General features: G+C 41.0%; 1 protein-coding gene across 1 annotated transcript in view; it reads right to left on the bottom strand.

Moving 5' to 3' along the window:
• Focad (focadhesin) overlaps window positions 1-8,540 on the bottom strand; it is a 294,020-nt gene extending 285,480 nt beyond the window's left edge. The window contains exon 1 of the mRNA XM_021160670.2: window positions 8,463-8,540. The gene's annotated coding sequence lies outside the window, so the exon portion shown is untranslated. The remainder of the gene's footprint in view (window positions 1-8,462) is intronic.
• Between the last annotated feature and the right edge of the window lie 4,672 nt (window positions 8,541-13,212).

Genomic DNA, 13,212 nt, shown 5'->3' with positions numbered 1-13,212 from the left:
AGAAGAAAGAAAGAAAGAAAGAAAGAAAGAAAGAAAGAAAGAAAGAAAGAAAGAAAGAAAGAAAGAAAGAAAGAAAGAAAGAAAGAAAGAATTGATTCCTAAGGATAATTTACTATAGGTGTAAATCAGTCCACTCATCATCAGAGGGACTTCCTCCAGCAGCAACAGATGGAGGTAAATACAGAAATTCACAGCCAGACAGAGTCTATCTTGGAGTCCATTAGACCCCTTGCCCCAGAGCTGGGTGAAGCCCATGGAAGAAGCAGAAAGTTGTCCTCTGATGTGTACATTCATATGGTGATACGCATGTGCACCCTACCACAGACACACACATGCACACATACACACAAATGCAAATAAATAAAAGTGGACTTTAAAAGACTAAAATGTGTAAAATAAGCAACTAAAAATGGTAAGATTTCAATACCTGTTGTTTAAAAAAGTATAATCATGTATCACCCATCATATGAATGAAAATTGTGTTAATGGCATCTAACAAAAGCAAAATGAGGCACTAAGAAAATTATAAATTTTATTCAGAATCATTCATTTTAAATTATATGCTTATTATCATAGTGTCATGGTCCAAATTGATTTATATGATGATTATGCCATACATTAAAATTTTAAATACCTTTATTTTGAATAGCAAAGCATCTCTCATCTGATATTTTCAATTCATACCTTTTGGCAGACAGATTCATGAGTTTAAAAAAGACTTGAAATTTTTCTACATTATACTGTAGCCCTTCATATCAGCCTCTTGGGTTTTGCTTTTGCATTGTTGTTGTTGTTGTTTGTTTTTTCGTTGTTGTTGTTGTTGTTTTGGCTGGCTGATAGGTTGGTTGACTGATAGGTTGGTTGGCTGAGATTGAGTCTGAGTAGCTCAAGCTAACCTGGATCTCTCAAATAGCCTAGGATGATTTTGAACTTCTGATCCTTGTGCCTCTCCCTCCTGAGCTCTGAGACACTCCATATCTATTAAGTCACTCTGGGGAATCTAACCTAAGCTTCACACATGCCAGGCAAGAACTCTATCAAGTGAGCCACAGCCTGCCTGCTCATCAGCTCTGCTTTTCTGTCCTGACTTGGTTTGCTTTCTGTACTGCTGCAGAATCGAAGTGTTCTCCTACTGCGCCACAGACCTAGCCTTCAGCTTTGCCATAAACATGATTGATGTAGGACATGAGGTGAAGCTCCTGCTCTATGCCAAGAACAAGTATCCAATGCACTGAAAGACCATAATGTTTTTCCTACAAAAGATAAAGAGCCTTGGTGTAGAATCCCACCTAGCAGACCTTTAAAAAATAAAAATAAAAATAATAATAAGCCAAAAATGTCCTCACTTGACAATTCAGTTAGTTCAAGGGCTTTTCCATAAAACATGAAAAGTAAACCTGGGCTTTCCAAAAGGTTCAATACCAACATCTACATATATCTGATACAAAAATCCCTAGATGTTCGCCTTGTGCCAAGCACAGTAGGAGGCACTGTGAGGCAGAAGCTCCTGCCCTGCTAGATTATAGTCACAGGAGGGAAGACAAGAAGCAGGAAAACAGTAAGTCACAAGAATCTGTGAAACGACTGCTACGCTTAATGTAACCAAGGACAAGAGAAGAGATGACACTAGGAAAGGGTTACAGCTTTATAAAGGATGGGCAAGAAAAGTCTCACTGACAGAGCTGACACTTATTCCAAGGCTTAAAGGAGGTGATGGAACAAGTCACAGTCTCAGAAGAAAATGCCAGGCAAGGAAAAAAGGCAGACAAAAAACATGGTAAGAATATGCTCATATGAATAACAAGCTCATTTGAAAATAATTGACTGAGGGAGAATTACAGTAAGGTGGCCAAAAATGGGTCAGATCATAGCATTGCCTTTTAGCACTGCTACAAAGACAGACTCTCCTTTTGGGGAGGAAGGGTTGAGGGGGATGTCAAAAAAAAAATTAGAGAATTTCAGGCAAAAGAAAGATATCCAACTCGCCCTTAAAAAAAAATTATCTTGGCTGTTGTGCTGAGAATATTATAGGCAAAAGGGACAAAAGACATTAACTAGTAGGTTAACGAGGCATCACCTATAATCCCAGCACTTGGGAGGCTAAAGTAGAAAGATGGCCATGAGTTCTAGGCCAGCCTAGGGTATGTAGAAAGAATTTGTATCAAAACACAAGAAAGGTGAAAGCTATGGTTGGCTGGGAGTATAGTTCAGTCATAGAATACTTGCATAACATTAGAGATGTCCTAGAAAAAAGAGGGAATAGAAGGAGAGGGGAAAGGAAGAGAAGGGAAGAGAGTGGGCCATGGTCTTAGATGTCATTCATTCTAGCTATATACCTTTACAAAGTGACTACTACTTGAGCCATTTCAAAAATAAACTAATTCTCCATCTCTATACACTAAATTTGAAGACTGTTGGGATAAACTCCGTGTGTGTGTGTGTGTGTGTGTGTGTGTGTGTGTGTGTGTGTGTGTGTGATAGGATAAAGTTTGTCCAGAGTAAGTTTCCTCAAAACCAGAAATCACTGGAACTTCAAACACAGTTCAGGGAAGCTCTGCCACCTAAAAGCTAAATTGTGCATGCTCACACAGTGTGGGAAATATGTACCTTCTCATATGTGTATACACATATGCAAATGTGTATGCAGGTGTGTGTGCATGCATGTACACATATGTGAAGGTCAGAGGTCCATGCTGGGCATCATCCTTGATCATTCTTTGCCTTATTTTTTTAAGCAGGACCTCACTCCAGAACTCATCAACTTGGCCCAAGATCACCCCAGCTTTTATGTGGGCGCTGGAGATCCGAACTGGTGTCTTCAGGCTTGTGCAGCAAGCACTTCATAGGCTGAGCCAGCCTTTCAAACACTTTAAAGATGTCCTCCTCCCACTAACCACTCTTCCCTTCTTCACAACAGTTTGATTCCAATACCAATCAATAAATGGTCTTGCATCCTTGATTCTTCATAAGAAGGTCCCCTATCTCCACAACCTGGTGGAAACTAAGCAAGCATTCCATTTTGGGTGGCTCAAATAAAAGAGGGATGAACTTCAAGATCCAGGAAAAGTGCTTCTACATCACTTATTGTCTTATGCCTGTTCCTCTGAGAGAATAACATGCAAGTATCCCTCATGTTCTCTAACCACTACCACCAGGCAGACTTCAGACTTCAGAAACCAGGATCACATACCGACCTCTTCTCCAACTCTCCTCCCTAATTAGTTATCAGCTGTATCAATGTTCAGGTAGGTGAGGCACACAACACACCATTCTCATTATTCCATATCAGCCAAGCCCTACATCCCATCAGTACCCTAAAAGCTTAAATTATATTTATAATGAGGTTATATCTTAATAATCTATTGTAAACTGAAAATACCTTATGTTTTAGAAAAAACCTTTAATCCAGAGATGGAGATGGCTCAGTGGCCAAGAGCACTAGCGGCTCGGCCAGAGGACCTGGGTTTAATTTCCAGCTCCCACATGGTAGCTTACAATTGTCTATAACTCCAGTTCCAGAAAATCAAGTGCTTTCTTCTAGCCTCCTTGGGCACTGCACATTTGTTGTGAAAGTCATACAAGCAGACGAAACATCCATACACATAAAATTTAAAATATAATAATAAAGTTTTTTAAAATCCATTTTAAAAGTCTCTAATCCAGGTTAAAGAGATGGCTCTGTGGTTAAGCCATCTGCTCTTCCAGAGGACCTGAGTTTGGTTCCCAGCACCCATATTAGGTCACTCACGTGTGCCCCATGGCACACTCATCTGTATCTACACACAAACATGCAAGCACACCCATAGAAGACATAAGTTCCACTTGGTTCAATGCTTCAAAACTCAAAATAATATAAAGCCTTTCCTCTATTTCCATTAACAGCTTATACTAGAAACTGAAGCTTTAGTTATGTAACCAACATGTTCAATGACTGTTAAACAGTAAAATTTAAAGCAAATCTTAAAAGCAAATGGGCCAAAAAGAAAAGTTTTTCTTTTCCTGTTTTTAGAGACTGGGTCTCTCTGATTATTAGGAAGTAATCTTCCTGGAACTCACTAACTACACTGGTCTTGAACTCACAAAGATCTACCTGCTTCTGCCTCCCAAGTGCTAGGATTCAAGAGAGAAAGCAGAATACACCAGGATATAAAGCTATAGTTATAACACTCACATTTATAACATTTATTCAACATGTTTATGGGCCAAATTAGCAAGTAACTGCTCATCTGACGAACAGAGACTGGAAGATACACTGTGGAACACTAAAAAGAAAATATTCAGTTTATATGCTTGGATGGAATGGTTCATTGGTCTCTAGGCAAGCAAAAAGATAAGTCATTTTAAAGATACATAAATATACTAATTCCAGCATTCAGAAGACAAAGGTAGGTGGATTTCTGTGAGTTTAAGGTTAGCCAGGTTACAGTGTGACTGTATCTCAAAAAAAGTAAATAAATAAATAGCAGAATATGCAGTTTGAATCCTCACCTTACTTTGTTCTAAATAAATGCTTTCTCATCATAAACAATGAGGAATTGTGCAGCTTTCTTAACATTTATTTATATAAAGGAGGGTGGGCCTCACTATGCTTGTGGGCTTGCACCAAAATGCTGGGCTCAAGCACTCCTCTTTGGCTCAACTCCCTGAGTACCCAGGACTACATGTACACATCACATCACCCAGAGCTGTACAGACTTTAAAGTCAGAGGTATGACAATATTAAGACAGTCCTTGACTAAAATGGTCTGACTGGTGTTTCTTTTCAGCTTCACCGTAGTGAGAGAGTAATATACATACATTCAGTAGACAGTATACCTCAAAATATGATGTTAATCTTTCCTTCACCAAGCAACATATGAAATCTAAGATGAGAGGCTAGGCTCTTTGGGAAGCAGCAGCAAGCAGCAGCTTCCAGTCAGCTAGATCACAAGGATAAACAGTCCATAGTGTAGAATAGACTGTTGCTAAACCATGCTGAGCAAGAAACTAGGTATACTAAATGGATTATGTGTGTGTGTGTGCACAGATGCGCATGTATGTGTGTGGGCATGCATTCATGTGTGCTTGTGGACATGTGTAGGTAGAGGCCAAAGAGAACCTCGGCTATTGCCCCTCAGATATTCTATATGCTTTGTTGGAGACAGGGTTTTTCAGTGACCTGGAATTGGCCATACAGGCTAGGCAGGCTGGCAGGCCACCCAGACTCAGTGATTTACTTGTCTTCACCTTCTCTTAATTAGTATTATGACCACAGGCCACCACCCCCAAATTCCTTTTAAACACAGGTTCTGCAGATCAAAAGGAGATCCTCCAGACAGCAACAACACGCATCTACCAACATTAAGTGAATTTTTTTACTCTTACTTTTTTACACACACACACACACACACACACACACATTGGCATATTTGCAGGTAAATATGGGGGTATGGGTATATGTACATTGTATGGGCACCCAAAGTTAACACCAACTGATTTCCTCAATTGCCCTCCATTTTATTTAATAAGGAAAAGTTTCTCACTGAACCCATAGCTGGTCAATTCCAGCTAGTATAGATATGTATCTTGCCCCAGGGATCTTCTGTCTAAGCTCTTGAATGCTGCAATTAAAGGCACCCATTTACTTACCATTTACATGGGTACTAAGAAATCCAGTTATCATAGAAAGCACTTTACCCACTGAACCAGGCAGGTTCTCATTATGTAGGCCTAGCTGGCCTGAAGCTCACTTTGTAGACCAGGATGATGTCAAACTCATAGAAAGTCACCTGTCTGCCACACAATTACACATGGTGCTCATTCTTCTTAAATGCATTTTTGACGTACAATATTACTGACTTACAGTAAGATTTTCGGGCTATAACCTCTTAATAAGTTAAGGGGTCTGTATGATCAGAATACTCAGATGCCCAGAGAGACAACTCAGCAGCTAAGGGAATGTAATACTTTTCTAGTGTATTCAAGTTTGGCTCCCAGCACTCACATCAGGTAGCTCCCAACTGCCTATAACTCTAAGATCCAAGGAATCTGATGCCTCTGGCTTTCACAGGCATCTGGGCTCATGTAAATTCACATGATAATAATAATAATAATAATAATAATAATAATAATAATGCATTTTAAGTGCACAAGGTATTGATTTCAGTCCCAGCAAGATATAAACCAGAAAGGGTGGCACCTGCCCTAATTTCAGCCTTGGGTAGACTGAGGCAAGAAAATCATTAGTTCAAGGCCATTCTCATCTATCCAGATAAACAAGCAATAAAACAAATACATGCATACTCTGACTCTGGCTGAATGAATGAGAATATAAGTTAGCAAAGTGATAAAAAAATTACAGACGTCATTGCATTACTCTCAACATTGTGTGACTTGAAACAGATTAAAAATCTTTTTTTACACACTTTAATATTTTGTAATCTAGTGTGTGAAATGAATGGGATCTACATTTTTAAAAGGTTGAAATATTTTTTATAGAGGAAACTGACAAACAACACTTGTCCAATTAGCTTAGCAATTCTTATTTACCATGATGGAAATGGTACACATAAACTCTGCCCAATTAATTGCTATTTATAAGTCACAGATTTAAACTATACTTCTAAGGCTAAGCTGTATTTTATCATCTAAGATAGCTCAAGATACTATACTAATAGTGGTTGTAATTGATTTACACCTCTAATTAATATTAATTCAACTAACAGTTTATGGACAATGTCAAATATCATGAGGCTCGGAATATCAGAATAATTACCTTTGAAATCATTTTATACTAGAAAAGGGTGATCTGTACTATGTGTAAATACCAATAATCAATTACCATAAGAAAAATCTATCACATCTATACAGGTATTTTTTACCTTGAAGTAACAATTTATTTACTTTTGGATTATTAGGCCTCAATTAGAGCCATCAAGCAACTAAAACCCACCAAATAGTAACATGATATTAAAACCCACCAAATAGTAACATGATAATTTTAAATTATTTCAATTAAAAAAGAAACAAAAAAACTAAGCAAGATATGGAAAACAAAGAAATGTGAACTGTTAATAAGATTAATTTGGTAAGTAAATAATTCGGTTGTTTTGGCTATCACTTATCACCAAAGCAAGTCAAAAGCTTTGAAAATTGCATTCTTGTCCAGTTATCTCTATGGAGTATTTTTATATATAACGAAAAACTTCATGATTATTACACTTCAAAATTTAGATGAGTCATGGTACTTTCTTTGCAGAAACTGGATGTCAATCAAAATTGTAACCATGCACTCACTCGCTTGCTAGTCAAGTGTTTGTGAACAGAAACACTTGTCACTGAAGCATAAAATACACAATCATAAATGACATCATGTGTTTTTTACTTAGTTGTTTCCCAACTGCTAACACCGTTCAGTAAATCTGCTGTATGCCCATCTCCTCCTTGAACATTCCAAAATTACAGAATACTTGTAATTACTTTTCCATAGGAAGCCCATCCGTCTGTGGTCTTCAGTGGCACAGTTCCTAGGATCACCCCTCAGGGCCAATGGGTTTTAGGGTTTATTAGAAGGAGAGGGGAAAACAAACAAACAAACAAACAAAAAACCTTGGAATAAGGTCCAAGAGAGCTTCATCTTTTGCATCTAAATCCTAAAAATGAACCACAAAAAAAAAAAAAAATCCATCTCAAATCTTGTCAACTCAGACACTAGCACTGGCATATTAAATGCAAGCAAAGGCAGGTACTATCCACCAAGGAGCTCATTTTAAAAGTTTGCAATGAATGAGTCAATGACGGTATGATTTCACTGGATCCAAAACTACAAACAAGGGGTCAAGGCACCTTGCCTGAAACAAACTGGGATTAAGTCCTACACAACCGCAGGCGCCTGCAACCGCTGAACATTCAGAAGCCCCACAGGAAAACTCTTCAGAGCCAGAGACCTGAGTCAGAAAACAGGCTCTGCTCACCCAAGAGCCTTTGCATTAAAGTGGACAAAAACTGCGTCTGAGTCCCAGGGAACTCAGACAGTCACCCCAGGCCAGACAAGAGGACACCAGAATCTCTGGCGCTGCCCCGAACCAGAGACCGGGTTAAGGAGGGGTGACAACCGCAACCTGAGGCAGGTAAGCTAGACTGATCGTGCCAGCCTCTCCGGCTGCCAAGCCCCTCCACTGCCAGCGGGTCCTGGAGCCGTACACCAGGGAACCGCTCGAGGCCAGATCCTCCGGGAGCCGGACGGGACGCTTCGCCGGGCCAGCAATAGGGGCAGCAGGTCAAATGCCCTGCCCGCCTCACGCGACGCCACGGCCTTGCGGCCACATGCTCCGCCGCGGGCCTGCACCCCAGCCCAAGTGGTCCAGCTTCGGTCGCCCTCGCCCTCGCCCTCGCCCTCGTGACCGCGGCTGCAGCCGGACCCGATGCGGCAACTGCCCACCCGGCTGCCTCCGGTGGACGGTCAGCCACGCCGCATGGCTTACCTCACTTCTGCCACAGGCGCAGCCTGCTCCCGTGCCTGACGTGTCCCACGCACCGCCTCCACCGCTCGGAGGCGGGGCCTATCGGAGACAGCCAATACGAAACCTACTTCAAGAACCAGTCCCGCCTCCTCTGCTGGGATGCCCGCCCCCTCGCGCGCATGCGTGACAAGGCCTTGGCGGCTCACTGCAGTTAGATGGTGAAGTGAAGCTAGCTGAGTCCCAACCCTAGCCCCAGCCAGACATCGCAGTGGTGCAGGCTGATCTTCAGGCTCTGGGATCTGAAAGCAAAGGATCCTGTCTGGAGATGCCACTGCACAGAGCCAGGGAGTCCTGTTGGCAGCTTTAGGAGATGCAGGACAGCTTCTTGATATTTGGAGATTTTGTAAATCCTCATGGCTGGAGTCGGGAGGAGGGGCAGAGGGAGCGGGGGCGGAGTACTCATGATAGCTAGGGTTCAGAGCCAGCTTGCTTCCTGGAGCTGCTGCTCAGTGACTTCATTTCTTCCTTCTGTGCCCCTGCTTCTACTTGTATAGTTGTCAAGGCCCAGGAATTTCTGCTACGGGGGAATTTGATCTAAAGAGAGCTGGTTCTTAGAACTTTACCACGACTATTATTGTTATATAACATTTATTATAGCCAAGCATTTTCTTTAGGAAATAGGAAGGAATGGTCCCACAGGGGAAGTCTGTGACACCTGGCACAACGCAGCAGAAACGAAAACAACTGCGTTTATAAATAAATAAATAAATAAATAAAGACGTTAAAAGGAATAGAAATCTATTACCTGACTGTTTCTGAAACCCCATGCACTTTTAGAAGCATTAGGGAGCTTTAAAAGAAGCCTGGGTACATCTCTACAGATTCTAATTCCGTGGTAGGAATTTAGCAAGCAGTTTTGTAAGTTAAATTTGCCAGGCCATTATAATATGCTAACAGGAAATTCTTGGTTTCCTATACTTCACCTCAGAACAGTAATTACATTCCACACACCATCTCTAGATCTTCCAATAACTTATAATGCATTCATTCTGTAAGAATTTATCTAAATTAATTTTGAACATGTTCCTGTATTCAATCGCTTATATCCTTGGGGACATGGGAGTTCTGTGAGATTTATAATTACCTTTTTGGTTTTATTAGTTTGATGATATTCCCATAAGTTTTCCAACTACACAAGTACAAATTTTAGGAACATTTTAAATTTGTTTCCCTTGTCTATTCCTGTATTTGGTTTTTTGAGACAGGCTCTCATTTTGTAGCTCTGGCTGTCCTGGAATTCTCTTTGTAGACAAGACTGGCCTCAAAATCACAGAGATCTGCCTGCCTCTGCCTCTGCCTCCCAAGCGCTGGGACTAAAGGTATGGGCTACACCCCTGGCTTATTCCTGTGTTTCTTGAGGCTCACTTGGTCCTAATCAAACATGTTGCTATGTCTGGTATACTGTTTTAAGTATATCAACTTATTTAATTCACAAACCAAGTTGAATAGTAAAGTTATTACATTTTTTTTTTCAAATAAGGAAACTAAGCACAAAATATGAAGCAATTTGACCAAGGCTATTTACCTAGCTGATACATTTGAAACCAGCCATCCTGTTCTCAATAAAGTGTCTGTCTCCAAAACTGGTAGTTTAGGATCTTGTGGGGAAATACTTACTCTGAAAGATCTTAGCCCATTTTTTTACTCCTATGAGGAAGTATCTTACTGAGTGAATATATTACAGATAATAAAAAATGTCTCTCTCATTCGATGGGCTAGAAAGTCCCAAGCCAGGAATGAGCAGATTTGTCATCTGGTGGGGGGCTTGCTCTACAGACAATACCTTCTCAGTGCCCTCCTATAGCAGAAGGGGTAAAGACTCCCAACACTGTTTTTGTTTCTTTATTTTTTCTCCCTGATGATTCTGAAAGGTCAAACTGTGGGCTTCATGCAGTCTAAGTATGTGCTCTGTACTCACTAGGACCCTCTCCCCTGCAAACCTTCCTACCCCATATCCTGCTCTTCCCCTTTCCTTGACACAGCGTCTCACTCCATTGCCCAGGCTCACATCCAAAGTACTATGTACTTGAAGTTAACTTTCACTCATCATTCTCTTGCCTCAACCTCCCAGGTGATGGGGTCACATTGTACCTGTATCAAACTATTCTGATAACGATACTAACCACATCCTTGAGGTTTAGTCATTATGACCTAATCACCTCCAAGGGCATCGTGCCCTCCTCCCTAGCATACTGGGGATAATCCAAGGTTTTGCATGTGCTAGGCAATTGCTCTACCACTGAACTATAACCCCGGCTCTTAAATGCTATTGCATTAGAAATTAGCTTTCGGCATAGGCATTGCAAGATGAGCTGGGCAGTGGTGGTGCATGCCTTTAATCCCAGAAGCAGGTGGATCTCTGTGAGTTCAAGGCCACCCTGGTCTACAGAGGGAGTTCTAGGACAACCAGGGACACACAGAAAAACCCTTTCTCAAAAACAAAGAAAAATGGGAATCGCAAGATCAAAGGTGTAATCCAGAAGTGTGTGAAGCCAATTTAGCCTGGAGATCATCTCAGCAGCCAGCACAAGGACAAGATCAAAGGTCAACACCTTAAAACCAGGAAGAGTTCTATAAGCTGCCAGACAAAACTTTCACTAACATGGGTCTGAAATATATATAAGTCATGTAGTGGGCTACTGTCTTAGGATTTCCATTTCTGTGAAGAGACACCATAACCAAGGTAACTCTTATAAAGGAAAACATTTAACAGATTCAGAGATTCAGTCTATTAACATTGTAGAAAGAGCATGGCCTCCAGGCAGGCATGACACTGGAGGAACTGAGAGTCCTACATCTTGTTCCAAAGGCAAACAGGAGAAGATTGTCTCCAACGCGGCTAGGAGGAGCATCTCAAAGCCCACCTCCACAGTAATACAGTTCTTCCAATGAGGCCACACCTATTCCAACAAGGCCACACCTCCTAATAGTGGACACTCCCTGAGCCAAGCATATCCAAACCACCACAGCTAAAAACTGTATTGGGGTTTGTAAATATACTCAGTTTCAAAAACTATTATTCAGAGACTGTGCTCTCCACCCCAGCACCACACCCTCTTCCTCACCAACCAGCATAAGCACACAGAATCTCCCTGAGGTGCTTAGACTCCACTCAAACTTCAATACTCTTATCTGACCCTCAGGGGTTGGAGATAAGGTGGAAGGGTTGGATGCTGCAGAGAGTGGAGTTTACATTTACTCCGGAAATGATCTAGATTTCATGTCACCTTTACTAGAAATTGCCATTAAATCATCAAAATATGTTTCAAACCTATATGTTATTGTATGTATATAGTGTACATGCAAATGAATGTCTTGCTTTCTAAGTTTTGTATACATTTATTTATTCATTGTGTGAATGTGGGGATCGAAGAATATCCTGTGGGAGTTGGTTCTCTTCTTCCACCATATGGTCCCCAAGATTCAACATCAGGCGTAGTGCCAAGAGCCTTTACCTGATGAGCCGTCTACCCAGCCTGTCTTACTTTTTAAATAGTAAAGACAATATCTGCCATCGCTAAGAAGTGGGCAAGCAGACAGTATTTCTCTGTTAAATGCCTTGTATTCTTTCCCCTGAAGTAGTTAGGCAGTTAGTTCTCTATTGTACAAGACCTTTTAGATAAGTAGTTTTTGAAGCCGGCATAGAAGGGCCTATTGACTCTAACAACAACAAAAATAAAATAAAATAAAATAAAATAAAATAAAATAAAATAAAATAAAATAAAAAGAAAGAAAGAAAGAAAGAAAGGGATAAGAAAAATGTGTCCACTCCCAAATCATTAGCAGAACTGAAAAGAATATGCTAACAAAAAAAGACACTGTAATCTGAATCCCGACTATAAAGAGAGGTCGGTCATGTCACCCGCAGCATCAAGGGAGACACAGAGCTTAAACTTGCACCCAAGCATGCTGGGCTGACTGAGCACGCCCACACATTCATCAGCAGGCTCAGCACTAGGAGGAGAAATTCACTACTGAGTCATAGGGAGCCACTGTCCACACATAACAGAAAGCAAACTCATTATATTTAATTAGATGTATGTGGTTCCAATTGTCCCCGTTCCATTCAAAATAAAAGCCAAAGTCTGTACACAGGCCAATTAGACCAGGTATGGTTTACTTGCCCTGGCCCTGGTACCTCTATCTTGATCACACACATCACTACCTTGACCTTTCCTTCTGCCCCCTCCAGCTCTCTGGACCCTAATCATCCTGCTTCCTCAGTCCTACAGGAGCTTGGCAATTCCCCCAGCTCTCTTCATGATTCATTCTGTTGGATCATTCAGGTCTTTGCCAAGATGGTACCTTCTGGATAAGGCCTCCTTCTCAGTCAGGGTCCCAGCAAGAAACAGATGGCATAATCAAATTAGGAAAATTGGAAGAGCTTAATAAGAGACAATAACAGGGCTCTAGGCAGGATCTTTAAAGATCACAAGGGAGACTCAGTAATATAGGCAGTCCCAAATCACCCCTACACACAGGTAGTATGGTAGGAAAAAAATCTGCATATGTAAGACTACCCAGAAGAAAGACACTTGATCAAGAAACACATCAGACTCTGGTGATATAACAAGAAGTGGCTAAAGGAATTAAGTCTCCCTTGTCCCTCTTTCCTGGTCTGATGAAATGTATACAGGTAAATTCCTCAGGCAGAATGGAGAGAAAAAAGAAGGTATTACCTCAACACCTGTAACAGCTATCTTTTGCTGTA

Source organism: Mus caroli, chromosome 4, assembly GCF_900094665.2.
Source record: "Mus caroli chromosome 4, CAROLI_EIJ_v1.1, whole genome shotgun sequence".
Classification (NCBI taxonomy): Eukaryota; Metazoa; Chordata; class Mammalia; order Rodentia; family Muridae; genus Mus; species Mus caroli.
This window is presented reverse-complemented; position numbering and strand designations above follow the sequence as displayed.